The sequence below is a fragment of the Quercus suber genome, unplaced genomic scaffold (genome assembly GCF_002906115.3).
Source record: "Quercus suber isolate HL8 unplaced genomic scaffold, Cork oak 2.0 scaffold_94, whole genome shotgun sequence".
Classification (NCBI taxonomy): domain Eukaryota; kingdom Viridiplantae; phylum Streptophyta; class Magnoliopsida; order Fagales; family Fagaceae; genus Quercus; species Quercus suber.
Window position 1 is genome coordinate 326,144 of NW_027069559.1, and position 11,519 is coordinate 337,662.

At 33.7% G+C, this 11,519-nt stretch overlaps 2 long non-coding RNA genes across 3 annotated transcripts; both read left to right on the forward strand.

The window, feature by feature from the left end:
* Positions 1 to 3,092: 3,092 nt before the first annotated feature.
* On the forward strand, positions 3,093 to 4,043 carry LOC136067983 (uncharacterized). The gene is made up of 3 exons (XR_010629369.1): positions 3,093 to 3,250; positions 3,636 to 3,760; positions 3,873 to 4,043. It is a non-coding gene; the product is annotated as an uncharacterized LOC136067983 (long non-coding RNA).
* A 1,363-nt stretch (positions 4,044 to 5,406) lies between these two features.
* LOC136067984 (uncharacterized) lies at positions 5,407 to 6,585 on the forward strand. 2 transcript variants are annotated; one of them, XR_010629371.1, is made up of 3 exons: positions 5,407 to 5,550; positions 6,178 to 6,270; positions 6,340 to 6,585. It is a non-coding gene; the product is annotated as an uncharacterized LOC136067984 (long non-coding RNA). The 2 variants fall into 2 exon arrangements; XR_010629370.1 differs by having other exon boundaries at positions 6,178 to 6,585.
* The last annotated feature ends 4,934 nt before the right edge of the window (positions 6,586 to 11,519 follow it).

Here is an 11,519-nt window from a genome sequence, read left to right on the forward strand (position 1 = left end):
TGTATATGTGATCAATTGCAAACTCTTGGTGTTATTATAAATAAATAACAAATAAAGACATGTTTGTGTAAATATTTATTTGTAATCGCCTCTCTTTCTCTCAATCAATATGGTATAATTGCATTATATTCAGTAAATCTTTGGTTACATGTTTTTTAATAATATATATATATATAGCTAGAATTGGTGAATGATATCTACAGACTACACACACACACGAGTACTCATGCTCAATTTCGAGTCCTTTTCTTCTTCTTTTTTATTATTTATTTTTATTTTTATTTTATAATGTTCTTTCTCTTTTTCACTTGTACCATATTTTGTCACATATATGTGATGAATTTAATTTTTATATATCATGTATTTTAATTATGAGTGAATTCTGTCAATATTGATTCAAAACAAAAAAGGCTAGGGGACCATCACTATTTTATACAGGTGACATAGTCCCTATAATACTCATGTTTTTTTTTTTTTTTTTGAGAATCTATAATACTCATGTAAATGTTTGAAAAAGATGGACAAACCAGCAAAGCTTTTTGTTCTTTGAGAAGTCCCCCACGAAAGAGAAAACAGGTTCTAACATCAAGAACAAAGTCCAATTTGCATGTACTACTCGCACTACAATGCATGGCAACAAACAATGTCAGGGTGGATCTAACAGCAAAGTTGGTCGTGTCGCACCCAGTAATAGTTCAAGTTTCTATCATAGGACACCACAGCTTGGATATAGATCACTCTCAAGGGCATTCCCCAATCCGATATGGCATGGTTTTCTAAGGGGTTTGCAGCAATCATCGCCACCGCCATCAATAGATGGATGTTTTCTATCGAAACCTCCACAAAAATACAACCCTATTACCCACTAAACCAGTTATTGGGACAATTACCACCTCTAATTGATGGATATAAGTTGTCTTACCATGAGTTGCTCAAGTTATTATTAGACTTTCAAGGGCATTTCCCAATCCGAAATGGCATGGTTTGTGGGTTTTTTTTTTTTTTTTTACAATCACCACCACCGCCAGAAGCATATTGATTTTCTTTCTAATTCCCTTTGTTTATAGGATTAGATAACAAATTATCACTAGTGAGTTTGCCTCAACTTTTTTGAGTGTGGAACTGTATGAGAAAATAGATTATTAGAGTGACAGCTTTACCCATCCTTTGTTGCTCAGATTTGGATATGAGGCAAAATTTTATTATCTATCAATTTTGTATAAACCAAGCACACAGCATATTGCATGTTTAATTAAGATAAAAACGTAAATTAGCGATTAATATGATGTGTTATTTAGAAAGCTCAATGAGCGTTGGGTAAACTAGCACCTCCTGCGGATGTATTATTCAAAATGAATTGTTTATTTAAATTTTAACTAATTGGCTTTCTTTTTTTGTTTTTCTTTTTTGGCTAAGCTACCCGTCCAAGTCTTTGAGGCACCCAGTGGTGGCTTATGGCTTATCGCTTTACTTCTACATCGTGAATTTGTGATTAAAGATAGAAAATTAGAAATCCATCCTTTCTAATATATATATATATATAACCGAAACTTTTGAAACTCCCATAATTTTCCACGTCAGCATAATATTTAAAAAAAAAAAAAAAGCTAAAAAAAAAAAACTTTCACGCAACATAAAACTTTTAAAACCCGATAAACACAAAACCCAATCTTGCTTCGCCTTCCTCAATCAAAACCACCATACCTATTTCTCGTTCCCCTTCTCCTTTACGTTTCACCCACAACCACCCCAACTCAGCAGGCAGAGACCTCCACCACCCACAACAACCGCAACACACAAACCACCATAATAGACCATATCAAACCCACACACCAAAAACAAAAAAATTCTGAAGATTGGATTGCCAAAGTTATAGTCACTCTAAACTTCGTTCCTATACTTAAAAATTCGAGATCTGGGGAGTCGATTTAGATGAATGCTGGAATCATCTGGCCATTGAGAGAGATGATATGTATGTTAGGTTTGGTTTTTGATTTTGTTATTAATCTGCTTTGCGTTGCTTTAAATTTTTAGATCCCACCCCTCCTTTTCTAGCCTCTCCGTTTATCAAGTTCCAAAATCAACCAAAGCCTCAACTTTGAACACACCCATTTGCAATTTTCTCTGAAGATTGTCACCGCCCCTTACCAAATTAGTGAGGCAAATTTTAGAAATAGTTTTGTATTGTAAATATCATTTTATAATATTTATTGGCTATTCTTGGCTTTGTATTATTGAAATTTTTGTTGCTATTATTATTGGCTATTGTTGTTGTGTCTGTGAGAACTGAGTTTTCTTTTCTATGTTATGTATATTATGGTTGCTTTGTTGAGTATTCACACACTGAATCTAGAGTACAGTAACTATATTCTTATTTTAAAATTTTTGTAATTTAGGACTTTTGATTTATAGAAGTTATTATTATTTAAAAACTTTCATCAATTATTAATACTATTTGGGTTGTTGGTTTCAATTAAGGTTGAATGATAGAAAAAGCAGAAGCATGATAGAAGACATCTACAACACCAAGAAGCAGAAAAGGCGGAGAAATAATTAAAAGGGTTTTTTTGGTATTGGTATTGGCGGGAGGAATTTGGGTTAGGTATGCTAGCAGACCTATGTGTTTTAGTTTTATTTATTTATTTTATATTTAATGGTTTTTGCTTTGTTTCTTAGGTTTAGATGGTTTATCCTTAATCACTGTTAAAATCTGTTGTTGAAGCTTGAATGTTGTAGTGTAGTCATTTGACAAATGCAAATTAATTGTTGTTTAATTTTGTTGCTTTAAATTTAAAGGTGTTAAAATCTGTTGAATAAGTTATAATGATTATTGCAATAGAATACTTGCTTTCTAAATCTAAATCAAATGACTAGAAGATTGTGATTTATGTTAGTTTGGGATTTTCATTTGAACATATATTATGTTGGTTGTGTGTTTTATGTAGTTTAGCTTATTGAAAGTATGTTTTTGGAATTGCAATTTCAACGGAATTATTAATTTTCTGTTCCAATTTTGTTTTAAGCCCTTTTGTTCTGTTATAGTTTTCAGCGATTTAATTTCAATTTCTTTTTTTTCTTTTTTTTTTGGGTAATGAATATGTGTTGTGCAGAGAGAGTTGGAGAGAGATCTATGGGAGACCCTTCGCTACTGTCAAACTAGTCCCTTCTAATACTGATGAAGAGATTACTGTATTAATTGTTAATTTGACACAACCGGATGAAGCATGGAGTCGAATATTATGTATATGAGGTTGTTTTGGTATTGGACAGATTATTTTTCTTCTCTTTTAGTTTTATACTCTTGCATAGATTGTTTGTTCTCTCTTCCGTTATTATTATTATTTTTTTATCCGAATGCAACCAAATGACCAATCTTTGGAACTTTAGTATATTTTTTATATATGTTTTATCTAATTACTATTGAACTCTTGTATCACTATTGAACTCTTTTCTCTGTAAAAAAAAGAGGTATTAGGTATCAGATGCTGACTGGTAAAAATAAGCTGAGTGGGTGTGTTTTGATTGATTAAATGATGGAGATTGCTGACAAATTGTTTCTTAAGATTTTGTGTTTATTTGTGCCTTACACATTACAATTAGGTGTTGGATTTTGAACATTTTCTTGGTTTTAATAGTTGAAGGATGGGAAAGAGGAAGGTGCTAAGCAAATACTACTCACCTGCCTTCAACCCAGAGGCTTGAGCGGTCAAGCACACATGATGCTTCCCATAAGTAGATGTTATTGGTAACAATTATTTAGGTATTCGAAGGTTCTGATGTTTTTTTACCAATTTTCAACTTCAATCTTCTTGGGTTTAATCCTTATTCAAATATGTTAAAACTTTTAAGGTTTTTGTTTTAATTGGTGGCAGCTAAGACTTGAGTGAGGATCTTGCAATATATGCAAAAGTGTTAGAAGTAGGGGCTAATGGATTGGGCTATGAGCTGCTAAAAGACTTGGCTCTGTCAGGTTTCCAAAATCTCAAGGTTATAGACATTATTGGCTTCAAGGCTCTTTATTGTATGCATTTTCTTATGAGACATGTTGGCTCTGTCTTTGTATTCAATATTGAAGTTAAGGTAGTTAGATGTATAGTTTAGTGATCTAGGGAGGTGGATGAAAATTGTGAATAAGATATTTGGCAGATTCTTTCAAACATTGTGCTTTCAATTGGAGTGACTAATTGGTTGCTATACATAAAGCTCAACTTGGACATTGATGCTAAAATATGTTTGAGCAATTTCATCTTATTTTAGTTTTTCATGTCGCTCCTTTTTCAGATAATGATTCAAAATAGTTGTTTCTTCAAGTAATTTCTATTTGAAACTGAGGTAAACTAAATATAGTTTCAATAATATTTTATAGAAAGAGAATGATTGAAACTTTACTTTTGGTTTTAATATAGAGCTATATTCCGTTTGCAATGAGATGTTGACTCTAATTCCTTTGGTGATTTACAAAAGTCCCTTCTCTATACCTGTTATCAATAAGTTATTTATGAAATGTTTTTCACATTGTCATTTGACACTTTGACAATAGATTAATAGTTTTGTACAAGAGCTATGATGTCACTTAGGTTGATTACTTGATGAACAAATTAGTCTCTTATTGGTTCTTTTATTTATTTATTTATTTTTTTTTTACCATATGGTTTCTTAATTATCTTTTTTGTTTAACTAGCCCGTGCATCGCACGGGTTAGCGACTAGTATATAATAAAAGTTGAGCTTAGATTCTGTGGTTGTGCCAAATGGCGGCACCAAATTGCAAAAAATTTCTTTAATTTTTAGATTTTAAGAAAAAATATATATAAGTTTTCTTCAACTATAATTTTTAAGTGGATATAATTTTTCTTCAACTATAATTTTTAAGAGGATAAAAATCATAATTTGATTAAGTTGAATTACACTTACTGTATTTCTAAGTGGATAAAAATAAAATAACGTAGTGTTTAATTTGTTCTTTTCTTTAGTTTATTTTGTTTAAGGTTGCAACATAGTGTTTAGAATTTTAGTCTATAAAATTCTATTCAATTAATATTTATTTGACAAATGCAAATTAATTGTTGTTTAATTTTGTTGCTTTAAATTTAAAGGTGTTATTGCAATATAATGATTATTGCAATAGAATACTTGCTTTCTAAATCTAAATCGAATGACTAGAAGATTGTGCTTTATGTTAGTTTGAGATTTTCATTTGAACATATATTATGTTGGTTGTGTGTTTTATGCAGTTTAGCTTCTTGAAAGTATGTTTTTGGAATTGCAATTTCAACGGAATTATTAATTTTCTATTCCAATTTTGTTTTAGGCCCTTTTGTTCTGTTATAGTTTTCAGCAATTTAATTTCAATTTCTTTTTTTTTTTCTTTTTTTTTTGGGTAATGAATATGTGTTATGTAGAGAGAGTCGGAGAGAGATCTATGGGAGACCCTTCACTACTGTCAAACCAGTCCCCTCTAATACTGATGAAGAGATTATTGTATTAATTGTTAATTTGACACAACCGGATGAAGCATGGAGTCGAATATCATGTATATGAGATTGTTCTGGTATTGGATAGATTATTTTTCTTCTCTTTTAGTTTTATACTCTTGCATAGATTGTTTGTTCTCTCTTCCGTTATTATTATTATTATTTTTATCTGAATGCAACCAAATGACCAATCTTTGGAACTTTAGCATATTTTTTATATATGTTTTATCTAATTACTAGTTGTCTATGTGTTGGGTGGAACTAGAGCATGACTATGATAAGAAGAATGAAAAGCCACTTCAATATGCATATTTTATAATTTTAATGAGAACCAAAATAGTCACAATGAATCTAAGAGGAGATATGCAAAACTTGAAATCTTTGACTTTCAATTCTTTTATTCGTTTGTATATTATATGACTAAACATGTACCAAACATTGACTTTGTTATCATGCCATTGTTCATAATTGTTGGCGCATTCTAGAAAATCACAATTTGTATCACTATTGAAATCTTTTCTCTGTAAAAAAAAAGGGTTATTTGGTATTAGATGCTGACTGGTAAAAATAAGCTCAGTGGGTGTGTTTTGATTGATTAAATGATGGAGATTGCTGACAAATTGTTTCTTATGATTTTGTGTTTATTTGTGTCTTACACATTACAATTAGGTGTTGGATTTTGAAAATTTTCTTGGTTTTAATAGTTGAAGGATGGGAAAGAGGAAGGTGCTAAGCAAATACTACTCACCTGTCTTCAACCTAGAGGCTTGAGGGGTCAGGCACACATGATGCTTCCTGTAAGTAGATGTTATTGATGACAATTATTTAGGTATTCGAAGGTTGTAATGTTTTTTATCAATTTTCAGCTTCAATCTTCTTGGGTTTAATCCTTATTCAAATATGTTAAAACTTTTAAGGTTTTTTGTTTTAATTGGTGGTAGCTGAGACTTGAGTGAGGATCTTGCAAAATATGCAAAAGTGTTAGAAGCAGGGGCTAATGGATTGGGCTATGAGTTGCCAAAAGACTTGGCTCTATCAGGTTTCCAAAATCTCAAGGTTATAGACATTATTGGCTTCAAGGCTCTTTATTTTATGCATTTCCTTATGAGACATTTTGGCTCTGTCTTTGTATTCAATATTGAAGTTAAGGTAGTTAGATGTATAGTTTAGTGATCTAGGGATGTGGATGAAAATTGTGAGTAAGATATTTGGCAGATTCTTTCAAACATTGTGCTTTCAATTGGAGTGACTAATTGGTTGCTATACATAAAGCTCAACTTGGACATTGATACTGAAATATGTTTGAGGAATTTCATCTTATTTTAGTTTTTTATGTCGCTCCTTTTTCAGATAATGATTCAAAATAGTTGTTTCCTCAAGTAATTTCTATTTGAAACTGAGGTAAACTACATATAGTTTCAATAATATTTTATAGAAAGAGAATGATTGAAACTTTACTTTTCATTTTAATATAGAGCTATATTCCATTTGCAATGAGATGTTGACTCTAATTCCTTTGGTGATTTACAAAAGTCCCTTCTCTATACTTGTTATCAATAAGTTATTTATGAAATGTTTTCCACATTGTCATTTGACACTTTGACAATAGATTAATAGTTTTGTACATGAGCTATGATGTCACTTAGGTTGATTACTTGATGAACAAATTAGTCTCTTATTGGTTCTTTTTTTTTTTTTACTATATGGTTTCTTAATTATCTTTTTATTTAACTAGCCCGTGCATCGCATGGGTTAGCGACTAGTATATATAGATTTGAGAAAGCTGAATTCAACTCCTATCAAATTTGCTTGGTCATGTCTATATAATAAAGCTAAACTTGTAGTGCTTCCCGAAAGACTATTGATCCCCTTGGATCCTGCAACTTACCCACTTCAACAATGAAAATTACAGTTTCTCTTGTAGTTGATCTCAGCCTTGATCAGTAATATTTGGTGATAAAACTAAACTAATTTTTACCTTTTGTGCAATGGGATTTTCTTAACCTTATAAAAATGCAATATTTATACTTAATTTATAACATGAATTTCTAAGTGTGGGTCCAAGAGACTCAGTGAAGATTCCTACATGGATTTCTGATAATAGATTCTATACAAACAACACTTTTAAAAGACTATTTATTCTTGATTATGCATGCACGTCTAATCTTTAACCCTTCATGCACATTCAAGGGAAAAAAAAAAAAAACAAAGCTAAGAAATTGACTTTCGTCCTTTACGTGCATGTAACACACTTACAAAGAAAGCAACAAGTAATATAAGTAAATGAGTGCTATCTATTACACACATGCTAACAAACACAACTTACACTGTTACACATGCGTGTTTTTAAATTGAAATCATGACTGGAAGTCACGATTTCTATGTTTTTATGATTTTAGTTTAAAAACACTTGTATATGTGTGTGTGTGAAGTCATAATTTCAGTTTAAAAACACGAATGTGTGTAAGTTGTGTGTGTTAACGTGTGGGCAATGGTTATTTTCCTAATTAAATGCTGGTTTGTCAAGTTCTGATGACCAATGGCTTAGTAAATAATATATAATAGAAAGTGAGGGGTTGAGAATCTTGAGATCCAATACAATAGATAGGGATATTGCACTATGCAATAGGAAATCAATGATTGAGATTAAAAGTTGCAAAAGCTCACATGATGCAAAAACAACAATAAGAAGATTAATACAAAAGCTATAACGAGTAAGAGATAAGAACTAAATAGGTTCATCTAAATAAACCAAAAATGGGTTTTAGAGAAAAAGCCACGAGTAAGAGATATATAAGGAAATGAAACTATGAAAGATATCACGTATCTAAACAATTATGACACTATCCATCTCTTTACATGCACAAAAACAAAATCAGGAGATATTTGAAACATAAATCTAGTAACTCGTTAAAGGACAGTAACAAAATAGGGAGATATTTGAAACATAAATCTAGATTAGACAATTGTATACATTTATTAGAAGCTCTAGACATTTTTTTCATGAACAACTCTAGACTATATCGTCTATGGGCTTCTAAATATGATGCAGTTTATTTTAAATCTAATCGTTTACTAGTGCTTATGTTGTATGATAAGTAGATCATTTCACTTGTAACAAAAAGTTAGTTAGTTGATAGATTGTTAGTGATAAGTGCAATAGCCTATTAGAGCATCCATTGATGTGGATGCAAACTTTCCATCTATTTTGCACACACAAAAAAACTACTTTTTCTATTTTATGTATTCATTTTTACAAAATACCCACATTAGTTTATCTATTCTACACATTTATTCAATAAAATATTCATTCTTTTACCATTTTTTATTATTTTCTCACTCACTGCCTCTCTCTCTCTCTCTCTCTCAGACCCAACCACCATCATCATCACTATCCCGATCAGCGAACAGACCCAAACATCATCATTATCATCACTCAATCACTCCTCACCCAGCCACCATCATCACCCACCCAACCAGCATCATCAAGGAAAACCAACCCATTCAAGCCAAAACCCACTCAATCCAAAACCCATTCAATTTGAAACCCATTCAATCCGAAACTCATTTCCTTCTAGCGATTTCTTTTCAGGGTAGGTTCGTAGTCGAGGTTGAAGTTGTTGAGACCCAAAACCCCATCGCCTCGTTGCTTCAGGGCCATGGAGACGTGGGTTCTGATGAAGCCAGCGACGCCGGTGATGAGGACGGTGAGGCCGAGGTCGGAGTGGCGGCGAGCCGAGTGAGTGATGTGGCGCTCCTAATTGGAGCTGCCATAGGAGCTGAGAGATCGGCAAGGGTTAGAGCCAGAAGGAGAAGAGAGAAGGAAAAAGAAGCAGAGGATGGCTAAGAAGAAAGCGGAGTAGAATATTAAATGAGAAAAATGGAGAGCAACCAGAGACAAGGAGAGAGAAGAAATTGCTAAAATATTAAATGCAAGTGTTACAGTAACCGTGTATATATGCACATTTTTACACTTACTGATGTGGGTGCTTTTTTGGTCAAAATGTGTAAAATGAAGGGTTTTTTTTTTTTTTTTTGCATTTTGCAAGAAGTGGATGCTCTTAGTTAATTAGAGATGTTTGATAGGTTTTGGCCAATTACATAGTTGCCACATGGTAAGGTCTTGTAACTAACTTTCTTGCCAATCAACAGCTTGCCTATGTATCTATAAATGCTTCTCTCATTGTAACTAGTTGAATTTGAATCCAAGAAATCTACCTATGAGGTATTATTCTAAGAGTGTGTCTCTTAAAGAGCTAGTTCATTCTTTCTTTTCTCCAAGCAACTTAGCTATCTAAAACATCTTTCCTTTTCACCATTTTTTCCTCTTGTGAATAGTTAGTTAGTTAGTTGGATGATTGCTTAAGCATTAGCCAAAAGGATTTAGACACTTGTCAAGCATCTAGAAGGCTCCAATGCCAAACAAATAGTATAAATACCACATTGTAGTTACTTTGTGATTAGTTTTTGTAACACAGGGAGGGGGGGGGGGGTGGGGGGGAAACAAAACGGGAATTAAAATCTGAAACAGCAGATCCCATATGCGCAAGCACATCAGCACAGAAATTAGCTTCTCTAAACACATGAGACAGCTTCGCTTGAGGCAGCTGCAGCAACAATTCCCTGCAATCATCAATAAGACCAGAGAGGTCCCCATTAGAGCTAATGTCGCTAGTAAGTAAGGAAATTGCTGCGGATGCATCAAGTTCAATTTCAACAGCTTGAATTTGCGCATCAACACAAAGGTGGAGGCCTTCTCTTAAAGCCCAAAGTTCAGCCGTGATACTCGAGGTAGTGTGAATGGACATTGCAAAGCCCTCAATCCAACAACCATTACTATCTCTAATTACTCCACCACAACCAGCAAGGCCATTGGCTCCCACCAAGGAACCATCAGTGTTCAGTTTGTGCCATCCAATTGGTGGTTTACTCCAACGGACCTCCTTTTCAAAAGTACCCCTCTCTTTGCCTGGATCAACTACATAATACATAAATTCTCTGACCTGTATCTCAACAAATTTAAGGAGGTTTGGATTTGCATCTTGCTGTTTGAAAGCTTTGTTATTTCGTTGAAGCCACAGTTGCCAAATTCCAAAGAGAAAGAAATCGCTCCAAAGGTAATCTTTACCAACTGCCATGAGTTTGGTTTTGGTGTTCAGCTGTAGCCAAGTGTCGAAATCCTCACAAAAGGAAGGCTCAAGAAGGAGGGGGCACCTGGACATCCTCCAAAACCTGGCAGCAGTCGGATAGTCCCTAAGGACATGAACAATAGTCTCCTCAGCAGCGGGGCAGAAAGCACACCCACCCAGGCCCTCAATACCTCTCTGGGTGAGAATACTCTTCATAGGCAGGCTGAGGTGAAGGAATTTCCATAAGAAAATATGGATTTTTGGGAGGGTTCTGAGCTTCCAAAGCCATTTTCCATTAAAATCAGGTTCCAAGAAATCTTCTCCAACTGTAATCAAGTAAGCATTTTTTGGATCAAAACCTCCACTTGGGCTAGAAGTCCAACTTCCCTGATCCTCCCTCGTAGCGAATCTACGTAAGGGAGTAGATAAAATGTTCCTTAGTAAGAAGGAGGGGAAATTAAAGGAAAGAGAGCCCAAATTCCAGTCCCCATCCACAGTTATATCCTTTATGGTTAAGAACTCCTCCCCATAGTTCAAAGGGCCTTCCATGAGTTCTCTCACCATTCTAGCACCCATCCACTTGTCAAACCAGAAGCTTAAGGAGCTATTACTGCCAATAGTCCACTTAGAACCTTTGTTACAAACTTCTTTGCCCTTTAACACAGCTGTTCACACTCTAGAGTGTTCCTTACTCTTCCGATCAGATCTGACTTGGTATTTTTTCTGCAAAACTTCTGCCCATTTTGCATTGGTGGATTGGTCCATCCTCCAGCAAAGCTTGGCAGCCAGGGACACATTCCTTCCTTTAGCATCATGGACTCCAAGGCCACCCCTAGCTTTTGGCTTTGTGATTTCTTTCCAACTCACCATATGCATTTTTTTAACCTCATCAATAGACCCCCACACAAAATTCTGAT